Source organism: Cuculus canorus, chromosome 1 (genome assembly GCF_017976375.1).
Source record: "Cuculus canorus isolate bCucCan1 chromosome 1, bCucCan1.pri, whole genome shotgun sequence".
NCBI lineage: Eukaryota > Metazoa > Chordata > Aves > Cuculiformes > Cuculidae > Cuculus > Cuculus canorus.
This window is the reverse complement of record NC_071401.1, coordinates 132,135,196-132,149,911: the sequence shown is the minus strand read 5'-3', so window position 1 is coordinate 132,149,911 and position 14,716 is coordinate 132,135,196. Positions and strand designations below refer to the sequence as shown.

At 43.4% G+C, this 14,716-nt stretch overlaps 1 protein-coding gene across 3 annotated transcripts in view; it reads left to right on the top strand.

Moving 5' to 3' along the window:
- Nucleotides 1–222: 222 nt before the first annotated feature.
- Nucleotides 223–14,716, top strand: part of LOC128854132 (C-type lectin domain family 2 member B-like) — a 64,592-nt gene continuing 50,098 nt past the window's right edge. For 2 of the 3 annotated variants that reach the window (XM_054084627.1, XM_054084624.1), the window contains exon 1: nucleotides 223–360. The gene's annotated coding sequence lies outside the window, so the exon portion shown is untranslated. The remainder of the gene's footprint in view (nucleotides 361–14,716) is intronic. The other variant, XM_054084637.1, reaches the window with a different exon arrangement.

Sequence of the window (14,716 nt, the reverse complement as noted above, 5' to 3'; positions counted from 1 at the left end):
TCTGACAAGCAAAAACCTAATTCAAAGTTCTTCGAAATGTAAAACCTTTTCAGGAGGTAAAACTTTTCAAATAAGTTGTAAAGTTTTCTCAGCGGATAGCTTCTTAATCACAAGATATATGTAACACCTAGAGGAAATGGCATCCTTAGCTGAGTCACCGGCAACCACAAAGATTCCTGGATGTTATGTTCTGGGCCTGTCCCTGCTGAGAGTGAGAGATCTCTCGTGTCACAGCCCTAGGAGGGTTTAAATTAAACCACCCTCACACACATTGTGTGAGACTGAGCTTAATTTAATGGCTTCTGCCTGATACCTTAGAGGGATAAGTGTTCTCTGAAGACATTTCAACAAGACCCTTTGGTGAGTTCCAATTTGTTTGAATTTGTCCTTGAAATGTACTATTGTTCCTTTTCCTCTCCTTTTGGCAACCGTTACCATTTTAGAATCACAGAAAAATTTCTATGGGAAGGAGGTCATCCAGTGCTGCTCCCTGCTTAGGCTACAGCTAACTAATTCCAAAGTTTGATAAACTCCCTCAGATATTCTTGTAAAGCCGAGAAATCTAATAAAATCCTGTAACTAGGACCACCAAAAAGCTCATTGAATGGCAAGGAAATTCTTTGTCATGGCATCTTTTTAAGCCAGAACTGAAAGCGTTCACTGACACACCATTACTAATAGAGTTACATGGCTCCTGTTACAGACTGTGAAGAACTAGTATGAATTGCATGATTCCTGTTCTTGTTTTGTATGAAGCATGACTATTACTTTGCATCGTACTTATATAAAACGTAAGTTGCAGTGTATAAAGCAGCAATGCTCTGGAATAACCAGACAGGTATTTCACACCAGTAGTGACTTGTCTACTGTTTAATGCCCTGTGGCTGTTACCAGGAGGTGCCTGCTGAGGAGGGGGCTTGACTTTGCCAGGTGCTTTCTGAAGTTAACTTTGGGCATCAGCAGTCCTCTGGAGGAGTGTGAAAAGTGAATACCAGATTAAGGTATGAATGACAGGAAACCCTTGTGGGCCTGGGCTACAATGTTTGCACTTGAATAGGACCTGCCTGAGGACAGCTTGACAATGTTGGGAAAGCAATAACTGAGACAAGGATTTTGACAGAACGGTAAATCCTAGCCTTAAGGTTCTATAAGTGGCTGGATAGCAAAACCTTCTGATTTTGATCTACATTTATATTTAAACTGAGCAAACATATTTCTTCAATTTCTGTACACACAGAGCCATGAAAATCTTCTAAGCTCTGCGGACAAAGCTAATTTGGTTGTCCCAGAATAAGGGGCAAGGCCCAGACTGTTCCTCACTTGGGAAATGGAATGGGGAGGCAAAGGGGAGAGCTGGAATGGAAATGTGGGGAAGAGAGCCTGACAGGCTGTGCTTCCTCACCCTGCTCCTCCCTGAGCAGGGTGGCATCGGTATCCCACTGGCACAATCCTTCAGGAAGCAGCTCACAAGTCTGCCCTCAAGCACAGCAGCAGCAATCCTGGTCTTTCCATGCTGCAGCAGGGGCAAGAGCCTTGGCTGTTGCTACTGCTATGCACACAGCAATGTGTTGTCAGCATCTGAATATAGTAAATACTTCATGTCCTTGCTTTTACTTTAGTGCTTGTGTGCTCTAATTTCACAGTGGCTGGTAGGCAGCAAGCCATTGCATTCCTACATGTGAGGGAAATCTCTATGTGGTGTTGCAGGACCATCTCCCCATCATCCAGACTCTCCAGTACAGGATTCAAGGATATCAAAGCTTTAGTGAGCCCCAGCAAGCAGGGTGGGGAGATGGTGAAACAGGAAGTTGGGAATCTTTGATGGCCAGCTTTAGCCAGATGATCCTTGGCTCTTCTTCCAAGACTGTAAATCCCAAGGATCTCTGGAAAGATTGTTGCTCCCCTGAGGATGAAATTCTTCATATGAATCTAATATGTCACAATATTTTCATCCAGATTTATGCTTTCTCTTAGGAAAAATGTTATATAGAAAAAGTGGTTTCTAAATGTTCTCTTTGAAAAGAAGACACAGGAATCACATGAAGAACCCTTCTTGATCTCTGGAAAAAGCAGTTGTGGGCGTGTTCAATTGCTTGAACAGAGTAATGTACAGAGGCATCTGGAATGACCTACTATTTCTGAGACAACTTCAAGGGACTGGCAGATGTTACAGTATCTACAGGAGACTTTTCCCTTTCTGGGGAGATACCTGAAGACTAGAAGCAAAAGCTAGGTTATATAAGATGGCTCTAGATGTAAAATTCATATGGCCACCTGGATGACTGAGGGCTGGACATTGATTGTTCCATAATTGAGGTATTTGCAGGGACCCCACTATCTGCTCTGGGCTGCCTGACCCTGTGCTGCAAGCATGGCCCAGATCCTTCTGCCTGAGCCGAAGCAGGTAAGCTCTCAGTGACCCAGGCAGGTAGGAGCTAGAGGGAAAATGAAATGGCTGGGAAAAGGAAAGGGGAAGGGGAGTAGGAATGGTAGAAGAACTTCCCTCCATGTGAATGCCATGTAATGATCTGTTTAGTAACTACCACACCCTGCTATGCCCTAGGGCTATTTTTATCTCATGACATTTCTCTGCTGACTCATCCCAGTACTTAGCTTCTGACACATGCCTATGAATCACCAAGCAAAATATCCACCCATACTCATGCTTTATCTCTAAACTCATTGTTCTGCTGCTTGTAATGCAGTGGTGCATCAAAGTGGGAGAAGAACATCCCAAGCTTTCTTTTGAACAAGACCCAATGACATGCATATACCTTGTCATCACAGCACAGTGATATTATCTGCTCCTTAGGTAATAAGGACATGCTTAAATATTCCTAAAATTACTGTCAGTGTGAGTAATATCATGTGGAAGATGTGGACTTCCGTAGCACAACCAATATGATCCTAAACCATGGCTCAGCAACAACAGGTCACAGCATTAATTTTAGGTTCCTCTGCTGAAAGCCCTAGTGTTAAGAAAAGCAACTGAGCTGAGAGGAAAATACCTCACAGAGGTATGAAAAATCATACTTGAACTGCCTTCCCTCCACCAGATCTGTCAGTGCAGAGGTCCTCCCTCCTGGGCCTGATTCACTTGCATTTTAAAAGACCACCAATGGTGGTGGGCTTCCTACCATAGTTTATACATTGTAAATTACCCAGCCTGATATTCCTGAGTGTCAGAAATTATAAGAGTTGGTGCAATTGAATCATATTTCCTGAAATATAATTTTGCTTGTTAGGTATGTTTGGTTTCTTTACATGACAGCATCCTTTCTGACATCAAAGAAACTGCTGTGGAATATTCCATTAATAAAACCTTCTGATTGTGACGCCTTTCTGTCACTCTTACCTGCCAGTACCTGCTGTAACTGTCATAGAATCTGTTTTGTGTGGTGTCCAGAAATAGCCTCTTCCTGCAACTACAGCCTCCAGTTATAGACAGGAAATAATTGAGAAGTTCACCCCCTGATCATCCTCTATCTTCTTCAGTGGTCCCTGAGCACCCCAGCCAAGAGGGATTCTCTATGCCCCCCACTTCCTATTTGTGTTTCAACAAATCTCATTTCATACACTCTCTAGCAAATACAATCTTTCTGTGCTGACCCATACTTATACTAACTTTCTGCTTTGATGCCACTGATACGCTAGGATTTCTTTTGACACAAGTTTTTTTCATCTCTGGTAAAGAAAGAGACAAGCAAAACCAGTTAGACCCTTTTGCAGCAGGCATGTGACAGTAAGAGGTGAAATGAAGAACTTCGGAGTCTGGGATGTGTTAGGGACACACCCAGAAGAGAAGGAATTACTTCTATCTTTCATAGCTACCAAGCCTTCCACATGCTAGACTCAACCTTCTCAGCTACTCAGACCCTGCCACCTAGTCCATACAGCCTCAGAACCTGGATGAGTCCTGTGAATCTCACGGAAATTTTGTCTTACATATATCCTTCAGTCTCAGTTCATAAATTCTTTGTCTGGGAATACTCCAGAGGCAATCTGATGAGATTAATTCTTGATTCCTGTAGGGCTTGAGAGCAATGTAGTAAAGTTAATTACGTGCTCAGTAAAACCCTATTCCCAGGTGTATCATCAATTTTTCTTGTGACTCATGTTTGTTGTATTTAGAGAACATTGCTGAGTACACCACCATGCCCACTGAAATATCAAGCATAATTAGTTAAGTACTTTTCATTTCCATTTTCCCCCTAATTTATTACTGCTCAGCTTCTTTCGTCTTCACTGACTCCCACTTCACAGAACCCATAAGAAATGTAGCAACTAGAGTCAGGATCAGTCAAACATCCTGCTTACCATCCTTCTCACTTCACATGCTGCAGTCTTGACATACAAAAGTACCACTGGCTTAATCAGGATCAGACCTACTTTGTAAATAAGTGCTCCTCAGACATAAGATTGCCGTGTGTCAGTTCCACCTGGTGGTCCAAATTAGAGGAATGAATTGAAATGAGAAGACTTGGTCTTATGAGGAGGTCATAAGAAGTTATGTCTTTGAAAACAATTCCCTGTATTATTTTCAGGTTTAACATTTTTTTTTCTTGGAAATGAAGAGACTCAGTGGATGCAGCCATACCTGTTCTAACTGAGAAGATATCCAGACATTTCATTGTCAAGGCCAGCTAGAAATAGTCTACTTAGACTCCAAAAGATCAGACACGTTTTCTGCATCACATGTTCTATCTTCCTGAGATAACAACAGCATAAAAAAATGGATGCAAAACCAAGTGGCAAATATCTGATCTACTTCATCTACCTTTATTCTGAAAGCTCTGAAATGACCACCTTTTGGGAGTCAGAAAGATGAATTACTGTTTAAAGAGGTTCAGTCTTGTCGCTGTTGAGACACGACACGGTGATGTGGAAGCAAGTTTCTTTATTGAAGTTACAGGGCTGGCCGGCCGGTGCTTGATCTTACGTGCGCCTCTTATACCCTTGATTAACACACGCGTCTCCGCATGATTGGATTAGCTTATACATAAACCATCTGTGAATGGATAGTGCTACTTTCATGCATGGTCCTATATTGTCTGCCCACTTCTCGTCCCATGATCTCCTTCTGGGTGCATTAATCAGGGGTCCTCAGCCCGCTGTGGACCCCACAATTCCCCCTTTTTGTATTTGTGCTAAAGAAAATTGCCCGTTAAAGATTGCCTGTGTCGGCTGCTGCGGGGCCCTTTGCAGCAGACACACAATGCAGGGCAACATCGACAGCACAACTACAAACATACCCATTCTTGAAACAGGGAAGCAAAGCAGCATCAATGTTTGACCACGCTGAGTAATATTGTAGGTGCATCTGAAAAGTATACAAACAGTGACTTATACTCCGTTTCTACTGATCCCAACAGCTCTAATCTGTGATTCCAGTACATGACTTATACTCTGTTTCTACTAATCCTAAAAACTGTAATCTGTCATTCCAGTACATGACTTATGCTCCACTTCTACTGATCCTAACAGCTCTAATCTGTGGTTCCGATATACGATTTATACTCCAGTTGTTATGGCAGTTCTTTGATGTTAGCAAGGGCTATCCATCACACACATCTCCAGCTGTTTGATTCTCCACACGTGGCCTCCGTGGCTTATCCACAGCAGGGTGAACACAACGAGCAGGGTACCACCGAGGTCCTTCATCTGTGGAAACACAAGCATATCCTCGACCCCAAGTTAATAGCTTGCATGGGCCTGACCACTGACCACTTTGAAGGTCCTTCACTTGAACCTTCACTCCATCAGAGATAGCTGTGGTAGACTTCAAGGATTCAAAATGTCGAATCATTGGGGGATTCTGATGTTCCTCATTGATAGTTAAGAAATTTAATACATACATCACCTTGTTCAGCCTTGCTTCAGGTGATTCCCCAGACATTCCCGCCTTTTGTTTTTGTAAAAGGCACTTAAGTGTACCATGGGCACGTTCTACAAGTGCCTGACTAGTGGGGGAATGAGGAATACCTGTAGCATGGCTGACACCCCAAGACTGTAAAAATGCTTTCACTCGCCCAGAAACATAAGCAGGACCATTGTCAGTTTTAATTTGTCGAGGAACACCACAGGTGGCGAAGGCTTTTTGCCAATGCCTAATAGCATCTTCTGCTGTTTCTCCAGTATGTGCAGTAGCAATAATGACAGAAGAAAAAGTATCAATTGATACATGTACATACTTTTGTCGGCCAAATTCTGTAATATGAGTTATATCAGTTTGCCAAATTTGTAGGGCCTGTAAGCCTCTAGGATTTACTCCATAAACTGTTGGAAAATGTTGGCCTTGACAATCGGGACATGAAGCAACGATAGATCGAGCTTCAGTAGTAGAAAGCTGAAACTGTCTCTTGAGTGCTCTGTGACCCTGGTGAAAAAATTGGTGAGAAGCAATTGCTTGTTGCATAATGTTTGGTACTGGTCCTAATGCTACTGCAGATACTAATTGGTCAGCCCGGGCATTTCCTTCTGCTATAAAACCAGGTAAGTCAGTATGGCTTTTTAAGTGTAGAATATAATAGGGTAGGCTGCGTTTTTGTACAGTTTCCCACAGGAGCTTCATAACTCCAAACAACAGGTGGTTTGTCACTTGTCCAAGAACTGTTTTATCCAACCTCTGCACTAGGCCTGCAACATAAGCAGAGTCGGTTACCACATTTATGGCTTGTGGGAACTGTTGAAATGCCAATGTGACTGCTCGTAATTCCACCACTTGTGGGGAGCCTTGTTGATGCTCAATTAAATGTTGCCAATTTTGTCCATCAAACCATGTAACAGCAGCTTTCCCTGTTTTCTCAGACCCATCTGTGAAAACTGTGGGTCCATCAACAGGTGCTGTTTGGCTTAACAATTTCTGTGCGATAGAGATTTGAGTTCCCAGTTTACAAAGTGGATGGGAAGGAAAATGATACGATATCTGGCCTGTAAAATTAAGTAGCGCTGCTTGAAGTGCAGAACTATTGGCAAGACACCATTCAAAATATGGAACTTGTAAAGGAATAACAATACATTCCGGATCTCGTGCCAATAGTTCCACACATCGTGTTCAAATTTTTATAATGAGTTGAGCTAACAGCTCATATAATCCTGGAGCAGCCTTTTTTGTTCGAAATGGTAAGAAGATCCACTCCAATATATGGAGGGGGTCTTCCCACCCCTGATCCCACTGCACGAGCACAGCATAGGGCATCGAGTCTTCCACAAAGACCAATGCCTGCACGATTACAGTCAGGTCAATGCGCCAGACATGCTTTTCCTGAATGGCTTGCTCTACAAGTGTCAGAACATTTCTGGCTTCCTTATTTAGAACCCTGGGTGCTGCAATATCTGTGTCCCCTTTTAACAGATCAGCTAGGGGTTGTATTTGTGATGATGTAAGGCCCAAATAGGTTCTCAGCCAATTTATAATTCCAACTATTTTCTGAACATCATTTAAAGTCCTGATTTCAGTTACTATTTTAATTGCCTGAGGTTGGACTGTTTTGGCCAGTACTTTCATGCCCAAATACAACCACGGTTTAACACGTTGTACCTTTTCAGGGGCAATGACCAGGCCATAACATTCCAACATTTGTCTAGTGTCCCTTTCCAATTCTCCCAATTGTTCTGACATTGCAGCAGCCAATAAGATGTCATCCATATAATGATAGCAATAGCATTCAGGATATTTCTGCCGTACAACACTCAGTGCCTGGGCTACAAACCATTGACAGATGGTGGGTGAGTTTTTCATCCCCTGGGGTAAAACCTTCCAATGATATCTTTTTGTAGGTTCTGCATGATTAGTTGAAGGAACTGTAAAAGCAAATTTTTCAACATCATTTTCATCTAAAGGAATTGTAAAGAAACAATCTTTTAAGTCCATGACCAGTATGTCCCATTGCATTGGAATCATTGTTGGGGAGGGTAGTCCCGGCTGTAGTGTCCCCATGGTTGCAAGCACTTCATTGATCTTTCGCAGGTCATGTAATAATCGCCATTTTCCTGATTTCTTTTTGATTACAAAAACCGGTGTGTTCCAAGGACTGTGTGACTCTTCAATATGGCCTGCAGCTAACTGTTCTACCACTAATGTGTGCAGGGCTGTGAGTTTCTCTTTGTTAAGGGGCCACTGATCCACCCACACTGGCTTATCTGTAAGCCATCGCAACCTTAAAGTGGATTTTTTAGTGCCCTGCAGGATAGTGACCCCTATGGAAAATCCATTGTGATACGGACTCCCCATTGTCCCAAACAGTCTCTTCCCCAGAGGTTTAAGGGGGCTGGAGTAATATAAGGTCGTACAGTGGCATTTTGCCCTTCAGGATTCGTGATAATTACAGGTTTTGCTGCTATGAGACTAGTAGCCATACCTCCTAGTCCAATTACTCCTGAAGTTGCAGGTGCAACGGGCCAGGAATCAGGCCAGTCCCTTCGAGCAATGATAGTAACGTCAGCCCCTGTGTCAAGCAGTCCAGATATTTGAATGGAATGTGGAAAAGCAGTGTTCATAACAAGGATACAGTTCATTTGTGGCCTTGTGTCTGAGATTGGTCGTGACCAACAAATCTGAGGTGGTGCAGTGGGTCCAAATCCCCCATCTCCACGGATGACTTGTTCTGTTTTAAGAACACTGCTTTTAAAAGGCACCAATTGCGCAATGCGAGTTCCCTCTTGTATTGTAACAGGGGGGTGATAGTAGAAACCATTGCAAAAATCTGTCCTGTAAAATCCTCATCAATTACTCCCACATGAACTAGAATGTTCTGTAAGATAGCACTGGAACGTCCGATAAGTAAGGCACTGAGTCCATAACCGATGGGCCCCCACGCTTTCAGAGGGACCTTGTGTACTCCGTGTGTACTAATAGTTACTGTGTGGGCGGTGGATACATCCATCCTTGCTGCTCCGCTGGGTTTTCCTGACAAGAGGTTGCAAAGGCCTGGGGCCGCATTGCAGGAGACCAAGCATTCTTCATGGGCACGGGTATTTGTGTCTGGGCGTGCCCCCCCGCACTCTCTCTCCCGTTTCCCGGCTGTAGCAATTCTCCATTTAAGTGATATTTGGACTGGCATGGCTTAGCAAAGTGTCCAGTTTTCCCACACCTGAGACATCTGCTAACAGCCGATGTGATCGCTGATCTAGCAGTGCCATTATTCCTTTTTTGTCTATTTGAACAGGCAGTTCTGACATGTCCAGTCTGGCTACATTTACAGCATCCTTTGTCAGGTGTTCCCGTGGCTGCCATAGCGGCAGCGACAGCAGCCATTTTTTGGTCAGCCAATCCCATCTGGGCACAAGCCATGATCATAGTTTCAAGAGTCAGTTCACCTGGCAAGGCACGTATTATTTTTTGACAATCTGCGTTAGCATTATCTTGCACCAGCTGTGTAATCAACAGTGTTTTGACATAGTCATCAAAAACTTGGCGTTCTACAGCAGCCCGTAGCCTTTCTACAAATTGTAAAAATGGCTCTCGAACTCCCTGTGTAATTGTTGTATATTTATCCTTCGGTTCAGCGATCTCAGCTGTTCTCATCAGTGCTTCAAGCCCTGTTTTTACCTGTTCAAGCACTGAAGGGTGCCACTGAGCTTGATGCTTCGGATTACTAAACTGCCCAGTTCCTGTTAAAACATCTGCACCGTTCCCATATCGGGGGTCTGACTGGGGGAGCTGCAGGTTCCGTATTGCCTGTGCTTCTGCCCTTTGAGTCCAAATATTTCGAAAAACTGCGCACTGAACAGGCTGAAACATAATTTGTGCGATTTGGGCAAAGTCATATGGTGTCATTTCTTCCATAGTTAATAATCGAAGCAATTGCATTGTTGCAGGGGAGCTGGGACCATACTGTGTAATAGTTTTTTGAAGTTCCTGTACTACTTTCCAGGTGTATGGTCTGTGCTCGTCCATAACTCCCTGTCCTGGATCCCCCCCGACCACTGGGAATGACGTAGCTGTCATAGGACTCGGGTCACGTTCCTTTAAGGGTGTAATTATTGCCTCAGACAATGTCCACTGTCCTTCTAGCATAGCCCATTGTTTTACCTTTTGCCAAAATACACATGGATCATACGGTCTCACAGTAACCTGTGCAGAGGGTGGATCCTGAGGGGTTTTAGGTTTACCGGAGGAACCCCCAGAGGTTGGCTCGGCGTTAGCCTCGATCTTTCTGGTTTCTGAAGCAGCCGCCTCAGTGTCCCCCCCCCCACCACGGGATTGTCCCAATCATCCGGCTCATCTGGCAAAGGCGGGAGTACCAGTGGATTGTACGCTTCGGGTGCCCCTCGCTCTTCAGGGGGCAGTGGAGGGGCGGACGGCATTATGGGGTTAACCTGCCGTCGGCTTTGTTTATATATCGGACAAGCCGAGTCTGTTTCATCGTCTGACTCATCAACAAGAAAATGTTTTCGCGCTAACCGAGATGGTTTATTCTCTGGGTGCGTTACCGTATTTCTTGAATTTAGATGTTGAAACTCAGATAGAGATGCAGAGTCTGGGTCGGCAGTTAATGTAGAAAAGTCCTCTTGCTCCGTTAACAGATCCTCAGCAGATGGAGGCTCGTCTCGGGAGGCAAGGGGTGAAAGATCTTGCTCTGCCTGATCCCTCTGTTTTTTTAAAGTCTTTCAAAGTATCAAACAAAAGGCACCATGTGGTTAACAAAGATACTGACTCTTTGTCTCCACGTGAAGCACTACCAAACAGCCTGTCCCCTATTTCTTTCCAATTCAAAACAGTAAATGATGTTATTATATCTGGCGTATAACCCTGTCTCTTACTCCATAAAAGCATCTTTTGCAACATTAATTCCTCTAGATTTACCCCCTTCTTTTCTAGTATTTGCTTCCACATGCTTATAATCATTTCCTCCTCTTTTGTTAGTGAGGCTCCCATCTTTTTTCCCAGCAGCTCACCTGCACTCGGTGGCTTCTTAAAAGTCCTGGATCTGGAATTAAGCAGCTTCTCTCGCCGCTCCTCTTGGCTACTCTTGCCGAAAACTCTTTTAGCAGCTTCTCTCACCGCTCCTCTTGGCTACTCTTGCCGAAAACTCTTTTAGCAGCTTCTCTCGCCGTTCCTCTTGGCTACTCTTGCCGAAAACTCTTTTATAGTGGCTGTGCCACCTCGGGGAACCCCTAAATTAAAACTCTCAGAAAATCGCTCGCTATATCACGTCGCGGTCACCAGATGTCGCTGTTGAGACACGACACGGTGATGTGGAAGCAAGTTTCTTTATTGATGTTACAGGGCTGGCCGGCCCGTGCTTGATCTTACGTGCGCCTCTTATACCCTTGATTAATACACGCGTCTCCGCATGATTGGATTAGCTTATACATAAACAATCTGTGAATGGATAGTGCTACTTTCATGCATGGTCCTATATTGTCTGCCCACTTCTCGTCCCATGATCTCCTTCCGGGTGCATTAATCAGGGGTCCTCAGCCCGCTATGGACCCCACACAGTCTGGTCACTGGCATTTCATCAAGTTCTTTACTTTGTCATCACTTTAACAACAGGCCTCCTGGCTGCAACATCAAAGCCAGTGTTTTGCCCTCCTCTGTGTCCCTGCAGAGGCCCCATATGGCCTTCCTCACTGATCTCCCGAATGAACACCTCCAGGTAACAAAGCCACGTGTAGCATCTGAAAGGCTTATCTCCCGAGGGCTTCCACAGTCATAGAATTGTAGAATCATAGAATCATAGAATGGTTTCGTCTGGAAGGTACCATAAAGATCATGCAGTTCCAAACCACTTGCCATGGGCAGGAACACCTTCCACCAGACCAGGATCCTCAAGGCCCCATCCAACCTGGCCTTGAACACCTCCAGGGAGGGGGCAGCCACAGCTTTCATGGGCAACCTGGGGCAGTGCCTCAGCACCTTTATTGTGAAGAATTGTCCCTAATGTCTAATCTAAATCTTCCCCCTTTCCAATTTAAATGCATTCCTCCTCATCCTGTCACTCCATGTCCTTGTAAGAAGTCCCTTCCCAGCTTTCTCATAGGCCCCTTTCAGGTACTGGAAGGCTACTATGAGGTCTCCCTAGAGCTTTCTGCCCTACAGGCTGAACAAACCCAACTCTTTCAGCCTGTCCTCACAGTAGAAATGCTCCAGCCCTCTGATCCTCTTCATGGCCTTCCTCTTGACCCGTTCCAACAGTTCAATATCCTTCTTATGCTGGGGATTCCAGAACTGGACACAATGTTCCAGGTGGGGTCTTACAAGAGCAGAGCAGAGGGACAGAATCACCTCCCTTGCCCTGCTGGCCACGCTTCTTCAGATGCAGCCCAGGGTACATTTGGCTTTCTGCACTGTGAGTGCACATTGCTGACTCACGTTGAGCTTCCCATGAATTAATATCCTCAAGTCCTTCCCTGCAGGGCTGCTCTCAATCACATTGTCCCCCATTCTGTACTGAAATTGGGGATTGCCCCAACCCAGATGTAGGACTTGGCCTTGTTGATCTTCATGAGGTTCACGCCTCCTCTTTCTTCATTTCTTAAACATTCAACTGTGTCCTCTAGAGACGATGGAAACTGAAAAGGATACTAAAAGTGTGGTGCAAATGCCTGCTGTGCCATTTGTGAAACCTTATGTTCAAAGCATAACTGTACAATTCAGAAAGAGCTATATGAGAACGTTGTGTAGATCAGCTTGTCCTCTTGAGCTCCATAGGGGATCAATAAGGTGCTCATTTAAAATGAGGCTGTAGGCAGAAAAAAAAACCCAAACTATTTAAAGAACACTGAATTTAAAGAACATTTTCCAAGCTGTGTTTTTACATGATGTTTTGAATGAACTGACACTACACTGGCAACAATGTGCCAGCTTTATAGTCACTAGCAACTCTTTTGCTCCAGATGCTTATAGAATTACGTGCTCCTTCTCTCTGCTGCTGCAGAGAGTTTGACCTATCTTTTCCTGGCTCTCTTTTTGACAGGCAAAGATAAGGCATAGAACGGTTTTCTTCTGTAATTTGGATATCTATTTTATCAACTGTAAAGAAAGGCTCACTGCTTCACAGTGAAGGGAACAACTGTAGCCAGCCAGGACCTGAAAATCAAGAATGGAAAACTTTCTAATCTTCTATCTAAAAAAAAATCGTTCCTATCCTGTACCAGCTAGCCTTTAGCTGTCTTACAGCTCAAATACATCTTTATTTATACTAACTGTACTTCTCAGCTTATGTCAGCAATGAGGAAAAGGGTTTGATGTACTGCTTTTCAGGATATGGTATCAAACATTCAGCTGGACAAGTGACAAGGAGAATAGCAGAGGGCAGTCTCTGAAAAACACCTTCACTTCCGTTCCGCAATGAAACTGGTGGCATCGATTTCTTGGCAGCTACAGTAAGGAGTTTCAGTGTACAGAATTTTCAGCCAGTGGAGGGCAGCAGCAGCTGTTATTCGAAAATTGACTGAAAAATCTTTAGAATTTGCAGTTTAACCTCAGGACACTGAGAAATAGAATAGTTCAGTGAATTATTATTGTAAATCTGTTTATGTTTCTAATTTATTAATGAAGATGGTAGTAACAGATTTCAAGCAAAGAGAAAGAACAGCCTAGGAAAAATGAGGACAGAAAGCTGAGTCCCAAATAATCTTTGGCATCCAGAAGAAAGTGAGATTTGCAATCACAGTAACAAATGTCAAGAATGCTATTAGCTTTGGGAGAACACATCCAAGGTCGTGCCAGTGACAAAAACATACATTCTGAGCAGTCTTTGATGTAATTGCAGCAAAATTCAGTTAACTTTCAGGAAGAACTGCACAGAGCAGGTACAAGGAAATTAATGCCATCAACTGAAGTGATTAAATACTTCAAAAGCAGCATGGACATTGTTAAAAAGGAATCGGGGAAAGAATCAAGGAAAATATTTCAAAAAGACTCTCTCCTGATTTGTTCCTTCCTTAAAGTATGGAAGGTCAAGCACTCCAGTAAAGAAAAAAGGAGCAGTAAGTAACAATAATAACTGTAATAAGCAATCCAGTGAAAGGTTTAAAACCTGTCAAAGCAAACAAAGTAGGAAAGAACACATACTTTGGCAAATAGGTTATGAAAACACAACTAAAATCTGGAGGGAGAAAAATTCAGGAAAATCTTCTCCATGGCAGAGAAATTACCTTATGATTTTTTTCAAGTTTAAGTGTCAGGAATCCCACCTGAGGATCTGTAGGACCAAATAATTATGCTTTTTCAAAGAGAACATTCAAAAAAAGACAAAAGTTTGGGAAGAAAATATCAAAGAAACTCAGCCTGTATTGTGGAGAAAGTTAAGGAGGCTCCTGCATCAGAACTTCGCCTAATGAAGGAGGCAACTTGAGACCTATCTCAAACTGAAGTAACAGTTGATGAGAATTTAATATGATGTAAGAAGAGCTAATGTAGACTTTTAACAAAAGCAGTCATGTTTCATCAATGAATGCGCTGGAACTCTTGGTATATAGAGGAGTGATCTGATTTACATAATCTTTTTAGATGCTTTTTGAAGTTTACAAGTAAAACCCTTGGAGTGCCTCAAAGAAAAGAAAAAACAAATAAAAAAGGTCATTTCCTGTATTATTGTCTAGTTAAGAAAAAGAAATAAGAAGGAGAAATAAACTGTTCTCTTTCACAAAGGACTAAGATGACTATTTATGTCCTAAAAGGAACTTTGCTTTGGCCTGTTGTGTTTTACAGACTCATGAATGATCTTGAAAAACAGGTACAGGGGAAGGTGCAAGATCTACTGAT